This window comes from Ranitomeya variabilis, chromosome 2 (genome assembly GCF_051348905.1).
Source record: "Ranitomeya variabilis isolate aRanVar5 chromosome 2, aRanVar5.hap1, whole genome shotgun sequence".
In the NCBI taxonomy this organism is placed as follows: domain Eukaryota; kingdom Metazoa; phylum Chordata; class Amphibia; order Anura; family Dendrobatidae; genus Ranitomeya; species Ranitomeya variabilis.
Window position 1 is genome coordinate 210,085,125 of NC_135233.1, and position 12,150 is coordinate 210,097,274.

Consider the following 12,150-nt stretch of genomic DNA (forward strand, 5'->3'; position numbering starts at 1 on the left):
TGTTGGCTGCATTTAATGAGAGCCTATGCAATGACAGATTCATTATTTGTGTTGGGTTCCTCCATCACAACTGATTAGTTACACTTAGAAGATTTAATGATTTTATTGTTTATCTTCCATTTCTTCTGATGAACGCCCGGCTCTTTTCATTGCTGCCGCAATTAAGTGCAATCCTTCTCCTGTAGGGTCCGGACCAGGAGGTGACACATTGTGCCGTATTGTAGGGCCGATAAATCACACTTAAGAGGCTGGTATTAGTAATAAATGAAGGAGCGGCCGCTGTCATTAATGTGCGCTGCGTTAGGGCACTTAACATTGGCATGTAGATTACTACAATCATATGCTTGAGATAATAAATTCAATTAGTTTTAGGTCAGCTGTAAAGGATCAGGCATTGGGGACCAAGTACAAGCAGCGGAGGCTATGCAAATTTCAATTAACCTCTTATTTTACATTTCTTGTAATATTGGTGAAATAAAACCAGCGAAATACATGAGCTTTCGAGATGTAAACTGACAGTGTCCTGACTCTCCTGACTTCACTCTCACAGTCATTCTGGAAGCATTTTATGGTTATATTTTGTATTCAGTGTGAATGTAAATGATCGGTTTCCTTCTAATCCAGCTCCTGTATGTATTCCTACAGAACATCCATCCATCCATCTCGCGCTGGCACCAGATATTCTTATTTACAGGTTAGTCTGTAAAAGATAAGAAGAAACACAGAAATCTCACTATGGTCACATGTACATGAATATGATCAAGTTGTAATATCTTAATATATACTTATATTTTCATACTGAGGAACATCTGTGTGTCTAGTTATTTGGTTTGTGAAACGCTGGAAGATAACTATTAAGTTATCTTAATAAATGAATGTCTCAATTGGTATAACAAAAACTCAGAAACTTAAATCAATAAATAAGGTTGTAATATTCAATTGGTATAACACAGCGGATGACTATGGTACTTCCAGCTAGCGCTGTAAGATTTTTCTTATCTTTTTAAGGGATTTATCTATTATCTACTGTATCTATCATCTATCTATTATCTATCCATCTATATCTATCTATTATCTATCTATTATCCATCATATATCTACAGTATCTATTATCTATCTATCGATCTATCATCTATCTATTATCTATCTATCTATCTATTTATCTATCTATTATCTATCTATTATCCATCATATATCTACAGTATCTATCTATCTATCTATCTATCTATCTATCTATTATCTATCTATAATCTATCTATCTATTATCTATCTATCCATCTATCTATCTATCTATTATCTATCATATATCTATTATCTATCTATTATCCATCATATATCTACAGTATCTATTATCTATCTATCATCTATCTATCTATCTATCTATTATCTATCTATATTCTATCTATCTATTATCTATCTATCCATCTATCTATTTATCTATCTATTATCTATCTATTATCTATCTTCTATTTATCTATCTATCTATCTATCTATCTATCTATTATCTATCTATCTATCTATCTATCTATTATCCATCATATATCTACAGCATCTATCTATCTATCTATCTATCTATCTATCTATCTATCTATCTATTATCTATCTATAATCTATCTATCTATTATCTATCTATCCATCTATCTATTTATCTATCTATTATCTATTATCTATTATCTATCGATCTATCGATCTATCTATCTATCTATCTATCTATCTATTATCTATCTATTATCTATCATATATCTATTATCTATCTATTATCCATCATATATCTATAGTATCTATTATACATCTATCTATCTATCTATCTATTATCTATCTATCTATCTATCTATCTATCTATCTATCTATCATCTATCTATCTATTATCTATCTATATTCTATCTATCTATTATCTATCTATCCATCTATTTATCTATCTATTATCTATTATCCATCTATTATCTAACTTCTATCTATCTATCTATCTATTATCTATCTATCTATTATCCATCATATGTCTACAGTATCTATCTATCATCTATCTATTATCTATCTATAATCGATCTATCTATTATCTATCTATCCATCTATCTATTTATCTATCTATTATCTATTATCTATCTATTATTTATCTTCTATCTATCTATCTATCTATCTATCTATTATCCATCATATATCTACAGTATCTATTATCTATCTATTATCTATTTATAATCTATCTATCTATTATCTATCCATCTATCTATTTATCTATCTATTATCTATTATCTATCTATTATCTATCTTCTATCTATCTATTATCCATCATATATCTACAGTATCTATTATCTATCTATCATCTATCTATCTATCTATCTATCTATCTATCTATCTATCTATCATCTATCTATCTATAAGCTATTTATCTATTATCTATCCATCTATCTATTATCTATCTATCTATTATCTATCTGTCTATTATCTATCTATTATGTATCTACCTATCTATCTATTGTCTATCTATCTATTATCTATCTATCTATCTTCTATCTATCGATCTATCTATCTATTATCTATCTACCTATCTATATAAAAAATGGGGAACAGCACAATATTATACTTATCTTCAAGTGCAAGGCCCCCAAGCAATCCGTCCAATGATTGTCCACACTTCAAAAATTCAAAAAAGAGGCAGCACTCCATTATTTCAGTGAAAAAACGTGCAGGATTTAATCAACCCACATGTCTGGGCGACGTTTCAACTCTGAATGAGCCTTTCTTAGGCTTGAGAAAGGCTCATTCAGAGCCGAAACATCGCCCAGATATGTGGGTTGATTAAATCCTGCACGTTTTTTCACTGAAATAATGGAGTGCTGCCTCTTTTTTGAATTTTTACCTATCTATCTATCTATCTATCTATCTATCTATCTATCTATCTATCTATCTATCTATCTATTTCTATATGTTAAATATATGTTACTTTATATTTATCTATCTTTTATCTTGGTTGAAATGTTCCATATGTTTTGGTGAATAAAACCCTTCTATGGAATGTACTGTATGTGCTGAGGTCATCTTATTTTTATTGGGACATTGACAGCATGCTCTTATACATTGACGTGTTTTAGTAATGCTAATGTCTATCTATTTTTCAGGTTTGAAAAAGTTCCACACGTGGAACGAAACGTCGCCTTGTTTTAATGGGTCAATAAACCATTGAATTTTTTTACTTTTGAAGAGCTGCCTTCATCTTTTTTGGATATCTATCTATTATCTATCTATTATCTATCTATCTATCTATCTATCTATCTACCTATCTATCTATTATCTATCTATTATCTATCTAACTATTAGCTATCTATCTATAGAAAAAAAAGGGGACAGCACAATATTATATTATTATATCTATTATCTATCTATTATCTATCTATCTATCTATCTATCTATCTATCTATCTATCTATCGATGTATCTATCTATTATCTATCTATCTATCTATTATCTATCTACATATCTATTATCTATCTACATATCTATTATCTATCTCTTTGCACATATTTGTATCACATTGTTTGAATTTTTGTTTGTTGCTCTCACTTTCAAATGAATAAAGTCAACATTGTATAAATTAAATGCATTTATTGTAAGAACTTGTGAAACATACAAGTGATGTTTTGCGTGTTTGTACACTGTATGTCCAGTAAATGACTCAACATTTGTTAAAAAAAAAACATTTCCAGAGGACACTCTCAAGCTTACAGTATTTTGCTTACTGAACATTCTGCTTTTTCCTCTGGTAATGCCCTGTCCATATTTTTTATTATTATTTAAAAACATTTCCTAATATTTTTTTTTTAAAGGAATTGTGTAACTAATTCCACAATATCATTATAATGTCTACACTCATAAGAATGATTAGGCTGCAATATCTTAATAAATTGTTTCATCTTCATACATAGAAATGTATGTGGTATTTTTTGTGAGCAAAGAATGAAATAACAGATATGATTTGGGAATAACTATTTTATACATTATTATATATGCATATCATTATCTAAAGAATATGATTGTAAAGGCTTCAATCTGCTTCCCTTATCTTCAACAGTCACTACAGGTTCTCAGTATGGGAATATATATCAGTATATGACACATGTCAGAATTATAATGCAACTTTTTGGTTAAGTTAATTTTACTTAATCTGGCAACTGATGTGAGAAACTGTTTTAATTGATTTTTGTGGCTTCTTGTTTTTTGTAAGTGAAGTAACCACATATAGAAGAAGATATTTCTATCACAACCTTTACTGCATAATAAATAGATTGGTGTTTGATAAATATAGATCTTCGCTCATCTGAAGAGATTTGGATGTAGTAAGGAAAATAGTTAAAACTAAATAATAGTGTGTGTGTGTGTGTGTGTGTGTGTATATATATATATATATATATATATATATATACATAGTGAGTGTGTATATATATAGTATATAGTGTGTGTGAATATATATAGTATATATAGTGTGTCTGTGTGTGTTATATATAGTGTGTGTGTTCTATACAGTGTGTGTGGATATATATAGTATATAGTGTGTCTATATATAGTATATATAGTGTGTGTATATATATAGTGTGTGTTTGTTAGTGTGTGTATATATATATTTATATATATGTGTATATATACTGTATGTACTGTATATAGTGTGTGTGTTATATATAGTGTATGTGTATATATATAGTATATATAGTGTGTGTATATATATAGTGTTTGTCTGTGTGTTATAAATAGTGTGTGTGTGTATATAGTGTGTGTGTGTATATATATATATAGTGTGTGCATATATATACATATATATATATAGTGTGTGTGTATATATATACTATATATATAGTGTGTGTATAGTGTGTGTGTATATATATATAGTGTGTGTGTGTGTGCCCTCATCATCTCCCGCCTCGACTACTGTAACCTCCTGCTCTGTGGCCTCCCCTCTAACACTCTTGCACCCCTCCAATCTATTCTAAACTCTGCTGCCCGACTAATCCACCTGTCCCCCCACTATTCCCCGGCCTCTCCCCTCTGTCAATCCCTTCACTGGCTCCCCATTACCCAGAGAATCCAGTACAAAACCCTAACCATGACATACAAAGCCAACCACAACCTGTCTCCTCCATACATCTGTGACCTCGTCTCCCGGTACTTACCTACACGCAACCTCCGATCCTCACAAGATCTCCTTCTCTACTCCCCTCTTATCTCCTCTTCCCACAATCGCATACTAGATTTCTACCTCACATTCCCCCTTACTCTGGAACTCTCTACCACAACATATCAGACTCTCACATACCATCGAGACCTTCAAAAAGAACCTGAAGACCTACCCCTTCCAACAAGCCTACAACCTGCAGTAACCACCGATCGACAAAACCGCTGCACAACCAGTTCTACCCTCACCTACTGTATCCTCACCCATCCCTTGTAGATTGTGAGCCTTCGCGGGCAGGGTCCTCTCTCCACCAGTGCCAGTTGTGACTTGTATTGTTCAAGATTATTGTACTTGTTTTTATTATGTACACCTCTCCTCACATGTAAAGCACCATGGAATAAATGGCGCTATAATAATAAATAATAATATATAGTGTGTATGTATATACACTGCTCAAAAAAATAAAGGGAACACTTAAACAACAGAATATAACTCCAAGTAAATAAAACTTCTGTGAAATCAAACTGTCCACTTAGGAAGCAACACTGTTTGACAATCAATTTCACATGCTGTTGTGCAAATGGAATAGACAACAGAGGAAAATTATTGGCAATTATCAAGACACCCTCAATAAAGGAGTGGTTCTGCAGGTGAGGACCTCAGACCACATCTCAGTACCAATGCTTTCTGGCTGATGTTTTGGTCACATTTGAATGTTGGCTGTGCTTTCACACTCGTGGAAGCATGAGATGGACTCTACAACCCACACAAGTGGCTCAGGTAGTGCAGCTCATCCAGGATGGCACATCAATGCGAGCTGTGGCAAGAATGTTTGCTGTGTCTGTCAGCGTAGTGTCCAGAGGCTGGAGGTGCTACCAGGAGACAGGCCAGTACACCAGGAGATGTGGAGGGGGCCTTAGGAGGGCCAACAACCCAGCAGCAGGATCGCTGCCTCAGCCTTTGTGCAAGGAGGAACAGGAGGAGCAATGCTAGAGCCCTGCAAAATGACCTCCAGAAGGCCACAAATGTGCATGTGTCTGCACAAATGATTAGAAACCGACTCCGTGAGGATGGTCTGAGTGCCTGACATCCACAGATGGGGGTTGTGCTCCCAGCCCAACACCGTGCAGGACGCTTGGCATTTGCCACAGAACATCAGGATTGGCAAATTTGACACTGGCGCCCTGGGCTCTTCACAGATTAAAGCAGGTTCAAACTGAGCACATGTGACAGATGTGAAAGAGTCTGGAGAAGCCGTGGAGAGCAATCTGCTGCCTGCAACATCCTTCAGCATGACCGGTTTGGCAATGGGTCAGTAGTGGTGTGGGGTGGCATTTCTTTGGAGGGCCGCACAGCCCTGCATGTGCTCGCCGGAGGTAGCCTGACTGCCATTAGGTACCGAGATGAGATCCTCAGACCCCTTGTGAGACCATATGCTGGTGCGGTTGGCCCTGGGTTCCTCCTAATGCAGGACAATGCCAGACCTCATGTGGCTGGAGTGTTTCAGCAGTTCCAGCAAGATGAAGGCATTGAAGATATGGACTGGCCCGCCTGTTCCCCAGACCTGAATCCGATTGAACACATCAGGGACATCATGTCTCGCTCCATCCACCAACGTCACGTTACACCACAGACTGACCAGGAGTTGGCGGATGCTTTAGTCCAGGTCTGGGAGAAGATCCCTCAGGAGACCATCTGCCGCCTCATCAGGAGCATGCCCAGGCATAGGGAGGTCATACAGGCACGTGGAGGCCACACACACTACTGAGCATCATTTCCTTGTCATGAGGCATTTCCACTGAAGTTGGATCAGCCTGTAATTTGATTTTCCACTTTGATTTTGAGTATCATTCCAAATCCAGACCTCCATGGGATATTCATTTTGATTTACATTGATAATTGTTATGTTTCATTGTTCTAAACACATTCCACTATGCAATGAATAAAATATATAGTGTGTGTGTGTATATATATATGTATATATAGTGTGTGTATATAGTGTGTGTATATATATATGTATATATATAGTGTGTGTATATATATATATAGTGTGTGTATATACATTATATATAGTGTGTGTGTATATATATATATAGTATGTGTATAGATATGTATACATATAGTGTGTGTATATATAGTGTGTGTATAGTGTGTGTGTATATATATATACTGTATATAGTGTGTATATATAGTGTGTGTATAAATATATATAGTGTGTGTGTTATATATAGTATATATAGTGTGTATATATAGTGTGTGTGTCTGTGTGTTAGTGTGTGTGTGTAAATATATAGTGTGTGTGTATATAGTGTGTGTGCATATATATAGTGTGTGTGTATATATATAGTGTGTGTATATAAATATAGTGTGTGTATAGTGTGTGTATATACATAGTGTGTGTATATATATATATATATAGTGTGTGTATATATATATAGTGTGTGCATATAGTGTGTATATATACATACAGTATATCTATATATATAGTGTGTGTATGGGTGTATATAGTGTTTGTATAGTGTGCGTGTATATATATATAGTGTGTGTGTATATATAGTGTGTGTATATATATATATATGTATATATAATGTGTGTATATAGTGTGTGTATATATATATGTATATATATATATAGTGTGTGTATATATATAGTGTGTGTGTGTATATAGTGTATGTGAGTGTATTGTGTGTATATGTATATATAAAGTGTGTGTATATATATAATGTGTGTAAATAGTGTGTGTATATGTATATATATATATATATATATATATATATATATATATATATATATATATATATATAAAAGAAAAATGAAGGCAGCACTCCAATAGAAAAAATAAAGGTGGTTTATTGGCCCATGTGCGACGTTTCAGTCCAGGATGTGGACCTTTCTCAAACGTCGCACATGGGCCAATAAACCACCTTTATTTTTTCTATTGGAGTGCTGCCTTCATCTTTCTGGATTATAGCATGAGGCTTGGTATATACCTGGAAGGATTTTTTGCACCCTTTGTTTTCTTTTGGTGCTGCTTTTGTTATATATATATATATATATATATATATATATATATATATATATATATATATATATATATATATATATATATGTATATATATATATATATATATATATATATATATATATATATATATATATATATATATATACACACTGTGTGCCTGTCTGTGTACATAGTAGTGATGGTGACCTGAGTTGCGTTTAGTCTAAGCCTCTACCTGGGTCTTTTTGCTATGGAGCTGGTGCTGAAGATGCTCCTCATCACCCTGGGATTCTTGCAGAGAAGCATCTTGCTGTACTTTCAGCCCGTTATGTGCCAGGGCATACAGTATGTGCCAACTAAGTGAAGCTGTGCTCAGCGGTGCAGCTGATTTATAGAGCCTCACACACTCCCTTCTCTGTGTGTTCCTGCACACATGCATGTAGCAGAAGATACCCCACCCAGAGAGCAGCACACAGGAGCCTCCAGGTCTATCTGCCCACACTGTTTTCGCCAGCAAGGTAAGAGCTCCTTTCCGTCTCCTCTATTCTATGACATGGGATGGCAGGGGAGTATGATTTGGTCTTTAAGCCCCCCAATCCCTCACCCCCTTCTGCCCATAGGGACCTCAGTCTGTGTGCACTTATGTCTGTTGCTGCCAGGTCCTGCTAGTTGCAGAGAATTCGCTGTGGCCATAAAGTCTCACTGCTGCATTCATTCTTCCCTGGGAGCCCATTATTGGAGCGTTTAGTAGAATTTTGCTAATTTATGACACAGAGCTAGATAAACTTAGAATGGCATTGCACTGGAAATAAAGGATTCACCTTTTATTATTTGCAGGGATCAAGAAAAAACAACTTCCATGCTCTTAGAACGAATAGATATATCTGGAGCTTTTGTGTAGTTCCATAGAAGAGGTGAAAGAAAGGAGGGCTAACCCTGGTGGGATCCCTAGGAGCAGTGCATACAAAGCATTTAGATCGCTAATCCTGGGCAGCCTGGGCACCTTTTGTTTCCAAGTCCTCTGTGGGATTTTTTTTTTCAGCTTGTCCTCTGCGCCTGATTGACTGCCCAATGGGTGCTAATTATCCAAATGTCGCTGCTGTCCTTTGACTGGCTTGCCATGTATTGTGGGACAACTGTCATGCATTCTGTCATTGCAGATCATATTACAATATCATCATATGAAAATGGTCCCTCTCAGAAAAGAGGCTTGTGGGATCCAGCAGATGCTTGCTCCTATGCATATAGGAAGGGGTTGCCATTCAGAGGTGTAGATTTCGGCATTTGCATCAGAATAATCCCGAGTATTGCCTGTATAATGCATAAAGCTGCTGGCAGGAGGCTGTGCAGCCATTGCAGAATGCAGATCAAAGTCATCAAACACATACCTGTCTAATTAATGGCAGCATAATACAAGCAGAACAGATTTGGAAGGACAGGGGGGTAACACAGCACACCTGAGCCTTCATGGAGTCCATGGACCTCTCCTTACTACTCTTCCTAACTAATCATTTCCTTAGCTGCTATACAACATATAATAGTAACTAATATTATATTAGTCTCATAAAATCTGCTAAATAATAATAGAATTATTTATTTCCTCTAGATAAAGCCACCAAAAAAACAAATCACACCAGTCCTGTCAGTTCTCTAATGGTCCAAGATACAGGTCTCCTGTGTATTACTCAGTGACAAAGACAAATCTATGATAATATCAGTAATCAGAACATTGGATTGTTGTAATGCATGGTCCTGGTGTAAATTATGTATATAACACAGGAGTTTCAGAAGAATTGTCTAAGTGATGGCAACTTACACTGTAACACATAGATATAGCTATCTGTCTGTGACTTAGTTCTGGTCAACAGCAGGGAGAGTTCTCTATTCTCATAAGGAGGGAAATAATCTGTGAGGAGCCTAAAGTAACCTCTGCCTGTATGTGTCCTGTATTTCATTTAGATGAAAAGCATATCTGTCTACCTGTTCTATGTTTTTCTCTTTTCCTTTCTGCTTTACTTTATTTATTTATTTTTTGTTTGTTGCTTTGTTTTTGAATAGCCGGAAAATGTAGTAATATTATAAAATAAATAACTAGACAAGTAACAAATAAAAAATACACGTAATTTATTGATAGACGTTAAATAGATAGATAAATAGATAGATAGATAGATAGATAATAGATAGGTAGATAGATAGATAGATAGATAGATAGATAGATAGATAATAGATATATATATATATATATATATATATATATATATATATATATACATAGATAGATAGATAATAGAAAGATATAGATAAAAAATGTATATGAAATTAAATGTATATATGTCTATATATGTTGATAGGGATATAAGTAGAACTAATGATAGGAATTAGATAGATAGATAGACATTTAGATGGATAGATGATGTAAATATAACATGGCTAATGATGGATAGACAGCTATGGAGCATTTTCCCAGCCTACCGGTTTTTCCCTTGTAGTAGCTGATGACTTGAGTGATGGTCAGGCAGGATGAGTAAAGGGATTGTGTATTTATTGCAGTAGTTAATTTGCAGCACCTCACATATCATATTCTGTTACTCCCATACTAATAATGCTAATACCGCCCAGCACATGCAGACTGTTGTGAGATGGATGGAATGTGAACGCATTAGGCAGCTATTCCCATTGTCAGGGTGATTTGCAGCTCCTCATCCTCCTGTAGAGGTTTGCCTGCTGCTGTGTGTAAGATATTTTGTGGGACACCTAAAATGGAAGGTGGAGGGGGGATAGGAATGAAATGTGTTAAGTGGGGCTTTAGCAATTAACCCCCCATTTCCCTGGCTACTTGCAGCTCTTGCTTTGGTTGCACAGTAATTGGATACTGTTGTAATAAAGAATGCGGATGTTTTAAGGTTTTCAGCAACACTTCTCTTACAAGAAAATCAACTGTAGACAGATTTCCAGCAGCAGGACCCCCTCCCCCTAACTACAACTATAAAACCCAAACTAGTCTCCCATTGTTGGAGAGCTCCATGTCAGGAAATAATGCACTGAGATACTAGGATGGGGACCAATTGATTTAGTAAACTCCAGCCACCATACATGCAGTGCATTAGTATTGTGTCTGTCTATTATCTATCTATCTATTATCTATCTATCTATCTATCTATCTATCTATCTATCTATTATCTATCTATCTATCTATCTATCTATCTATTATCTATCTATCTATCTATCTATCTATCTATCTATTATCTATCTATCTATCTATCTATCTATCTATTATCTATCTATCTATTATCTATCTATCTATCTATCTATCTATTATCTATCTATCTATCATCTATTATCTATCTATCTATCTATCTATCTATCTATCTATCTATCTATCTATCTATCTATCTATCTATCTATTATTTATATATTATCTATGTATTATCTATCTATCTATCTATCTATCTATCTATCTATCTATGTATTATGTATCTATCTATATCTATTATCTACCTATTATCTATTAATAAGTTTAATGATATCATTGTATTTCAGTAACCTATTGTTGTATAACTTTTTCACTAGTTTCCCCAGTATTTAGCGAGTATATGCTACAATATCACCATGAGCAGTAGGTTGGGTTGCCCCCTTCTGCTTATAGCCCACCTTTCTCCATTCGCTGTAATTAGCACATTCTACTTGATAAAGACATTCAGAGATTGAGCTGCATTTTTCATTAATTAAGCAAATGCAGAAAGTTTAAATCACAATATTTAAACTTTTTCATTTGTCCTTAACCCTTTCCAATAAGTTATTATCAGTATCCCCTGGCTTGTGGTGCAAATACAAGAATTTAGATTAAAAATTACTTTTTTTTAGTATAATTTAATATTAAATATTACTATGAATAATATATATATCAATAACAACACACACTATCAACTAGATTTATTAGATATATAGATTTTAGCTATATTAGACCCTGTCTCTATTGTATCTAA

General features: G+C 34.5%; 1 long non-coding RNA gene across 1 annotated transcript; it reads right to left on the reverse strand.

Annotated features, from left to right (window-relative positions):
• Positions 1–426: 426 nt before the first annotated feature.
• Positions 427–10,743, reverse strand: LOC143804928 (uncharacterized). Its single transcript, XR_013221129.1, has 2 exons — positions 10,637–10,743; positions 427–700 (listed from the first exon to the last, which is right to left on the reverse strand). It is a non-coding gene; the product is annotated as an uncharacterized LOC143804928 (long non-coding RNA).
• Positions 10,744–12,150: the final 1,407 nt, after the last annotated feature.